The following is a 10,008-nucleotide window of genomic DNA, read 5'->3' as shown; positions in this document are numbered from 1 at the left end:
GCAGCCAACCCCGCGGCCCACCTAATACCGCACTGCCCACGGCCTAGCAGCCTTCCGTTGCCGCAGCCCACTTTCCACAAACCGGTGCCCGAATCGGTATTGGCAGCCGCACCCGACCCGCACCCACCTTCAGCCGCTGACCCGCGGGCCCCACATCGCTTCTTCCACCTCCGAGCAGACTGGGACGCACCGCGCGCACACCAGAGGCGAGCCGAGTTGAACTCGAGCGCCCGATTCACCCCGTGCTCCCAGGGACTCCGTACCCGAGCAGAACTCCTAGGGAAACCCTATTGCAGTCCCTTCCCTACCTTTCCTCGTCCGCACCAGTCTGTTGGGCGAATTGGATCTTCTTGACGGGCTTGTTTTGGCCATAGAGCACGGGAGCGAGGTAGCCGAGTCGCTGGAGTTTGTTTGACTTTGGGGCAGCCGCCGTCCATCCCCACCACCGCCGAAGCCCCGCCGCCGTTGAACACCAGCACCACCTCCACCACTCTACGCCCGACCTGTCCGTCCCTTCGCCCGCGCCGGAGACTCGCCGGAGAGCCGCCGCCGCCCGAAGCCGCCGCCGTTTTCCTCTGCTGCGGGGTGAGCACGAATGCACAGGGAACCTCTTCGGCAAATCATGAACTGACATGTGGCACGTGCTACAGTAAAAGCTACAGTACATGAGTTTTCTGTTTTTCTTTGTTTTATTTTCAGATAGCTATATCTTTTAGCATATATATCAAATTTAGGTAATTCTTTTTCCTGTGAACTCACGAAAATCAGCACTTTGTCACAGTACCAACTTTGCACATGTTTGCGCTTTTCAAATTTGAATTCATTCAAATTTGAATCAAATCTTCGGGAGGCCGTAACTTTCAAACCGTTTATCGGAGCGAGTGTTTCTTTTTGCATTGAGCCGATAGTGCAATGTAGATGATGTTAAGGAACTGTTGTTGGGTTTTTGAATGGTTTTTCTTTCTGTTGGTTTTATCTGGGCTTTATTCAAACTTGGGTGATTGATTTGTTGATTGTGTGAAACGTGTAGATTGTCCGGAGTGCGATGCGAGCTACTGTCAGGAGTGTGACTTTCTGAATCGGAACCAAGGCAAGTTACATGTTGATCATCCTTTACCTATTGTTTTCTATGCATGTAGTTATATCACACTATGAATATATGCATGTCTATGATTACTATATTATTACTTTTGGCTATGTTGTTGAGCTATCTTTCCGTCATTGGAGATCGTGGTAGTTGTAGTTGCTATGCTTTGTAGACGGGGGTGGTTCGTGTATTCATTGAGCTTATGTGAGGACTATATATATAACAATTGAGTAGTAACTCGGGATTTAACTCACCTCTGGGCGGAAATGGTATTGCTTGGTGTTGAGGGAAGGCATCATGGGGTCTTGCACCTTTTCTAAGGCCATGCGCTCATGAGAGTGTACCCTAAGTGGAATGCCGCCAAGGTTCAAAAAGATCAGACAGACTTAGTGACTAGTAGCTTCCATGTGCGGCCACTGGCTATATGGGCTCTGGCTTAGTTGATCAGTTGTTGGAACCCTTGCCCAAACAGTGTCGATAGATGTAGCATATGTAGGTGGGATGTGGCCGTCAGGTGGTTAATGGAACCTCTTCTGAAAGACTTTGTCTCAATCTTCGGATTGGGTCCAGTGGGTAAAGCGTACTAAACTCTGGAGAGTATTAAAACTAATCATGATTAGCCGTATCCCCGGTTATGGACAAATTTGAGCCACTATGCCATTACAGTTGTTGGATGATCTTGACAGATGTGACACTTAATAATATTTGTGGGCAACTTAATAAATGGTAGGTTGGAGTTGATTTTGCCAACTCAACCTTGTTTATATAATTGTAGTAATAAAATAACTAAATAAAAATTTAACTATTAGGTAGTTATGAGGAAAAAATCAGCTTTCTGCAAAATAAACCCTCAAGCCTTCCTTTTGGTGTATTATGCATATACATGTAGGCCTGCTTTATTATTGCTCATGTGTAACTTGCCAATACATTCAAAGTATTGACCTATATGGCTACAACGTCTCACGTTGCAGGATATTCAGACGAAGAGTAAGGTACTGTTAGGGTCGCGGTCTGCACTCAGCATCGCTAGTGGGCTATGATGGGACTCATCGTTATTTTCTGCTACTTTTCCACAGTTTGATTGAATAATGCTAGCCAAGTGTTATGCAGAATTTTTTATTTTATACATTATGGATCATACGTTGTAATAAATGATGCACCTACTATTCTGGTATTCATCTATACTGTGTGTGCTAGCGAGTTCGATCTAGGAACTAGCACGATAAGCACAGAGACTCAAATCCTTCGAGGTTTGGTCGTTACAGTGTCGTTTCCCCTTCTGTCACTGGGATCAAGCGCCATAAGATCGAACCCATCACAAAGCACATGTTCCCATTGCAAGATAAATAGATCAATTTGGCCAAACAAAACCCAAATATCGGAGAAGAAATACGAGGCTATAATCAATCATGCATATAAGAGATCAAAGAAGACTCAAATAACTTTCATGGATAAAAACATAGATCTGATCATAAACTCAAAATTCATCGGATCCGAACAAACACACTTCAAAATGACTTACATCATATGGATATCCAAGAGACCATTGTATTGATAATCAATAGAGAGAGAGAGAGAGAGGAAGCCATCTAGCTACTAACTACGGACCCGTAGGTCTACAAAGAACTACTCACACATCATCGTAGAGGCACCAATGAAAGTGGTGAACCCCTTTGTGATGGTGTCTAGATTGGATCTGGTTTTTCTCAACTCTGCGGCGGCTGGAATTGATTTTTGTCAACTCCCCTAGGGTTTTTGGAATATTGTGGTATTTATAGAGCAAACAGGTAGTGTGGGAGGCCAATGAGGAGGGCACAACCCACCGGGGCGCGCCCTAGTGGGTTGTGCTCCCCTCGGAGCTCCCCTCAGGTGCGTTCCTGGCCCACTGGATGTCTTCTAGCCCAAAAAAATCCACAAAACATTTCGCAGCGTTTGGACTCCGTTTGGTGTTGATTTCCCGCGATGTAAAAAACATGCAGAAAACAACAACTGGCACTGGGCACTATGTCAATAGGTTAGTACCAAAAAATGATATAAAATGACTATGATTGTAAAACATTCAAGAATGATAATATGACAACATGGAACAATAAAAAATTATAGATATGTTGGAGACGTATCAGCATCCCCAAGCTTAATTCCTGCTTGTCCTCGAGTAGGTAAATGATAAAAACTGAATTTTTGATGTGGAATGCTGCCTAACATGTTCATCACATTTCTTTTCTTTATAGCATGGACATTTGGAAATTTATATATGTTCAAAGCAATAGTCTAGTTTTGACATGAAGACTTTAATACTCAAGCATACCAACAAGCAACCATGTCTTTCAAAATATCAACACTAAAGCAAGTTATGCCTAGCCCATTATGCTCAACCATTGATCCATTTATGAAACACACTCGAATATTAGCTACACCCAATGCTCAAATACGATCATAGTGCCCCTTAGTTGGTGCTTTATAAGAGAAGATGGAGACTCAAATTCAAAAATAAAAATTGCATAAAGTAAAAGAAAGGCCCTTCAGAGAGGGAAGTAGGGATTTGTAGAGGTGCCAGAGCTCAAAGCGAAAATTGAGAGATAAAAACATTTTGGGAGGCATACTTTCCCACCAGTGAAAACGACTTAGAGCTCCCAACACTTTCATGCTAGATACATCATAGGCGGTTCTCAAACAGAAAATAAAGTTTATTCCTTTTTCCACCATTACTTTCACTTTCCATGGCTTGTCCGTATCCACGGGTGCCCTCCATACCACTACTTTCCAAGGAATTTATTATTTGACAACATAAAGTAAATTCATTTTTTATTTCGGGACTGGGCATCCCTAATGCCTTTGTCGTACTCTCGTGCAATGACTAGTGAATAAACACTCATTGTGAGAATAACACATCTAGCATGGAAAATATTGGCGACCCCTCACCGCCTCATGAGTGGTAGAGCACACAAAAGAGAAGTTTATTTTGAAAATTAGAGATGGCACGTGCAAATTTTCTTAGAAAGGCATGGAAGTACCGCAGATAGGCCGATATAGTGGACTCATACAGCAAAATTGGTTTAAAGGGTTTTGGATGCAAAAGTAGTGATAATACTTAGTGCAAAATAAAGGCTAGCAAAAAGATTGAGAAGCGACCAACCAAGAAACGAAAAATCTCGTACCCAAGCATTGAGCATACGTAACACCAAATAATGCACCACAAGTAGGATATAAATTTCATTGCATAAATATTGACCTTCGTGCTTTCATAGGGAATCACAAACCTTAACATCAATATTCTTACTAAAGCATAATTACTCAACAACATGACTCACATATCATATCGTCATATCTCAAAACCATTACTAAGAATCAAGTTTATTTTGTCCAATGATCTTCATGAAAGTTTTTATTATATCTTCCTTGAATATCTATCACTTTGGGACTATTTTTATATGTTGCTTTTGATAAGCTCAAACAAATTTAAGTGAAGAACATGAGCATAATTTTTCTGTCTCAAAATAATCTAAGTGAAGCAAGAGAGAATTTATTAAAAAATTTACTAACTCCCAAATAAATCTAAGTTAAGCATGAGAGCGTTTCTTCAAAAATAACAAAGCACACCGTGCTCAAAAAGATAAAAGTGAACCACTAGAGCAAATCCATGGCTCTAAAAATTTAAGTGAAGCATAGGAGCAAGCATAGCATAATTTATGGCTCTCTCAAAAAGGTGTTTCCAGCAAGGATTCAAGACTTAAAACACAAAGAAAAACAAGCAAAGACTCATATCATACAAGACGCTCCATGCAAAACTCATAATATGTGACAAATAAAAATATAGCTATAAGTAAAATACCGATGGTTGTTAGAAGAAAGAGGGGATGCCACTCGGGGGCATCCCCAAGCTTAGTTGCCTGCTACTTCTTGAATATTATCTTGGGGTGCCTCAGGCATGCCCAAGCTTAGCCTTTTGCTAATCCTTATTCCTTCATCCATCATAAGATCACCCAAAACTTGAAAACTTCAATCACACAAAACTCAACAAAACCTTCGTGAGATCCGTTAGTATAAGAAAGCAAACCACTACTATAAGTACTGTTGAAAACCCATTCATATTCTATTTTTGCATTATATCTACTGTATTCCAACTTTTCTATGGCAAAAACTCATCAAAGAAAACCATAGAATCATCAAAACAAGCACACAACACAAAGAAAACATAATCTGTCAAAAACAGAACAACGTGTAGCAATCTGAGTACATCGAATAATTTTGTAACTCCAAAAATTCTGAAAAATTAGGACGACGTGAATAATTTGTTCATTAATCTTCTGCAAAAAGAATCAACTCAAAAGCAGCACTCTTCTAATAAAAATGAAAAATAATTTTGTGAGTGCAAAACTTTTTGTTTTTCAGCAAGATCAAATCAACTCTCACCCAAATCATCCCAAAGGCCTTGATTGGCACAAACACTAATTTAATACACAAAAACACATGTAACCAGAGGTATAATTGTCTATTTTTATGGAAAACAGCAAGGAAACCATAAATCAAAAGATACAAGTTGGGTTGCCTCCCAACAAGCGTTATTGTTTTACGCCCCTAGCTAGGCATAACGTGTAGGATCTAAGTTTTGTCATCTTTGGTTCTAGATCCATATGATGCCCTCATGATTGATTCATATGGTGGTCTAATTCTTGTTCTAGGGAAGTTTTACATACCCTCCTTAGTGGAAATTGAAATTTAATATTGCCTTCTTTCATATCAATCATGACACCAATAGTATGTAAAAACGGTCTACCAAGAATAATTGGACAAGACGGATTGCAATCAATATCAAGAACAATAAAATCTATGGGCACGTAATTCCTATTTGCAAGAATAAGAACATCATTAATTCTTCCCATAGGCTTTTTAATAGTAGAATCGGCCAAGTGCAAATTTAAAGAGCATTCTTCAATATCGGTAAGACCAAGCACATCACATAAAGATTTCTAAATTGTAGAAAAACGCACCAAGTCACATAAAGCAAAACACTCATAATTTTTAATCTTGACTTTGATAGTAGGTTCCCACTCATCATGTAATTTTCTAGGAATTGAAACTTCTAATTCCAACTTTTCTTCAAAATCTTTCATCATAGCATCAACAATACGTTTACTAAAGCTTTATTTTGTTCATAAGCTTGGGGTGAATTTATCATGGATTGCAACAAAGAAATACAATCAACCAAAAAGCAACTATCATAATTAAAGTCTTTGTAATACAAAATAGTGGGCACATCACTAGTTAAAGTCTTGACCTCTTCAAACCCACTTTTATCAATTTTCTCAGCAAGATTTTCACCCTCCGAATCATAGGGATGCCTTGTAACTAAAGTTGACTCTTCTCCAGTCCATTTTTCATCAATCTTAATTTTACTAAAGAAAGAATCAATAGAAGAAACACCAATCATTTTAAGAACTTCATCACTTTTATGAAATTAATCACTAGAAAACGCTCTTTCTAAAAATTCTCTTTTAGCTCTAAGCATAGCGGTTCTTTTCTTACTTTCATCCATAGAAATATAAAGAGCTTTAATTGATTCTTCAACTTTAGGCACAAAAATGTTCATCTTGAGAGTTTCATGAGAAATTCTACCGATACTTGTAGACATATCATCAACCTTATTCAGTTTTTCTTCTATCGTGGCATTGAAAGTTTTTTGAGTATTGATAAATTCTTTAATATTGTTGTCAATATCAGAGGTGTCTCTATTATTATTATAAGTAGGATTACCATATGAATTACCATAAATTTAGAGGAATTACTAGGAAAAGGCCCAGGATTAAAATGACCTCTATAAGCATTGTTATTGAAATTGTTTCGCGAGATAAAATTCACATCTATGGCATCACTATTTTGTTCAAGAAAAGTAGACAAAGGCACATCATTAAAATCAATAGGAGCACTTTTATTAGCAACCAACTTCATAAGGGCATCAATTTTTTCACTCAAAGAATTTATTTCTTCTACCGAATTGACTTTTTTACTAGTAGGGGCTCTTTTGGTATGCCATTGTGAGTAATTGTCATAATATTTTCTAGCAATTTAGTAGCTTCACCCAAAGTAATTACCATAAAAGTACCCCCACGGCTAAATCTAAAAGATTACGAGAAAGAAAATTCAACCCCACATAAAAATTTTGTATGATCATCCAAAGATTTAACCCATGAGTTGGGCAATTCATAGCATCAATTTCATACTTTCCCAAGATTGTGCAACATGCTCATGTTCAAGTTTCTTGAAATTCATGATCTGGGTTTTAAGGGAAATAATGGGCGGAAAATACTTAGTAATAAAAGCATCCTTGCACTTGTTCCAAGAATCGATACTATTGTGAGGCAAAGAGGAAAACCAAACTTTTGCGCGATCTCACAAAGAAAACGAAAATACTTTGAACTTCACAACATCATTATCCACATCTTTTTTATTTTGCATATCGCATGATTCCACGAATGTGTTAAGATGGGACGCGGCATCCTCATTATGAGTACCGGCAAATTGATCTTTCATAACAAGATTCAGCAAAGCAGTATTAATATCACAAGACTCCGCACTAGTGGAGGGAGGAGCAATCGGAGTGCTAATAAAATCATTGTTATTGGTATTTGAGAAATCACACAACTTGGTGTTCTCTTGAGTCATGATGACTTTCACAACAAGATTGCACTAAAAAACAGATTTGAAGAGAAAATGGCGAACGAAAAAGAGGGCGAATAAAACGACAAATTGTGAAGTGGAGGAGAGCAAAACAAGAGGCAAATGACAAATAATGTAAATTGCGAAATGAGATTTGTGATTAGGACCCTGTTTGATGTTGAAGATCCTCCCCGGCAATGGCGCCAGAAATTCCTTTTGATGTCTGCTAGAACTACGTCGGTATTTCTCCAAAGAGGAAGGGATGATGTAGTATAGCGACGGTAGGTATTTCCCTCAGTGATGAGACCAAGGTTATCGAACCAGTAGGAGAACCTTCTAACACCACGTAAACAGCACCTGCACGCAAATAACAAATACTCGCAACCCCGCGTGTTAAAGGGGTTGTCAATCCCTTTCGGGTACAACGCCTCAAGATAGGCAAAATAACGTGAGATAAAAGCGGTCAATAGGATAAATATATCGCGAAATAAATAAATTGCAGCAAGGTATTTTTATTTTTGGTTTAATAGATCTAAAAATAAAAGCAAAGGAAAATATATCACAAAGGCAAATATGATGAAAAGAGACCCGAGGGTCGTAGGTTTCACTAGTGGCTTCTCTCGAGAAAAATAGCAAACAGTGGGAAAACCATTACTGTTGGGCAATTGATAGAACTTCAAGTAATCATGACGATATCCAGGAAATGATCATTATATAGGCATCATGTCCAAGATTAGTAGACCGACTCCTGCCTGCATCTACTACTATTACTCCACACATGGACCGCTATCCAACATGCATCTAGTGTATTAAGTTCATGGAAAAACAGAGTAATGCAATAAGAACGATGACATGATGTAGACATGATCTATTTATGTAGAAATAGACCCCATCTTGTTATCCTTAATAGCAATGATACATACGTGTCATTTCCCTTTCTGTCACTGGGATCAAGCACCGTAAGATCGAACCCATCATAAAGCACCTCTTCCCATTGCAAGATAAATAGATCAAGTTGGCCAAAAAAACCTAAATATCAGAGAAGAAATACGAGGCTATAATCAACCATGCATATAAGAGATCAAAGAAGACTCAAATAACTTTCGTGGGTAAAAAAATAGATCTGATCATAAACTCAAAGTTCATCGGATCCCAACAAACACATATGGATCTCCAAGAGACCATTGTATTGATATCAAGAGAGAGAGAGAGAGGAAGCCATCTAGATACTAACTACAGACCCGTAGGTCTACAAAGAACAACTCACACATCCTCAGAGAGGCACTAATGGAAGTGGTGAACCCCTCTGTGATGGTCTCTAGATTGGACCTGGTATTTCTGCACTCTGCGGTGGCTGGAATTGATTTTCGCCGACTCCCCTAGGGTTTCTGGAATATTGGGGTATTTATAGAGCAAAGAGGCAGTGCGGGAGGCCAACGATGAGGGCACAACCCATCAGGGCGCACCCTGGTGGGTTGTGCTCCCCTGGAGATCCCTCAGGTGTGTTCCTGGCCCACTGGATGTCTTCTGGCCTAAAAAAATCCACAAAAAGTTTCGCTGCATTTGGACTCCGATTGGTATTGATTTCCCGCGATGTAAAAAACATGTAGAAAATAGGAACTGGCACTGGGCGCTATGTCAATAGGTTAGTACTAAAAATGATATAAAATGACTATAAAATGATTGCAAAACAGTCAAGAATGGTAATATAACAGCATGGAACAATCAAAAATTATAGATACGTTGGAGATGTATCACGCGTCAACACTCGTCGGACCGCACACATGAGTATGTATGATTTCCAACAAGTCACTTGCCCATTCCATTGTTCCGAAAAATAGGGTTTTAGTCATCTTGCCCATGAGGCATGGTTCTCATATGTCAAGTGATTCAAAATCAAGTGAATCCAAAAGTCCATCAGCATGGAGTTTCTTCATGCTCTTTACACCAGTATGACCTAGGCGGCAGTGCCATAAGAAAGTGGTACTATCATTATCAACTGTACATCTTTTGGCATCAATGTTATGAACATGTGTATCATCACTATCAAGATTCAATAAGAATAAACCCCTCACAATGGGTGCATGACCATAAAAGACATTACCCATATAAATAGAACAACCATTATTCTCTGATTTAAATGAGCAACCGTCTTGCATTAAACAAGATCCAGATATAATGTTCATGCTCAGTGCAGGCACTCAATAACAATTATCCAGGTTTATCACTAATCCTGATGGTAATTGAAGAGCGAGCGTGTCGAC

This window comes from Triticum aestivum, chromosome 4A, assembly GCF_018294505.1.
Source record: "Triticum aestivum cultivar Chinese Spring chromosome 4A, IWGSC CS RefSeq v2.1, whole genome shotgun sequence".
NCBI lineage: Eukaryota > Viridiplantae > Streptophyta > Magnoliopsida > Poales > Poaceae > Triticum > Triticum aestivum.
Note: the sequence above shows the minus strand (reverse complement) of the source record.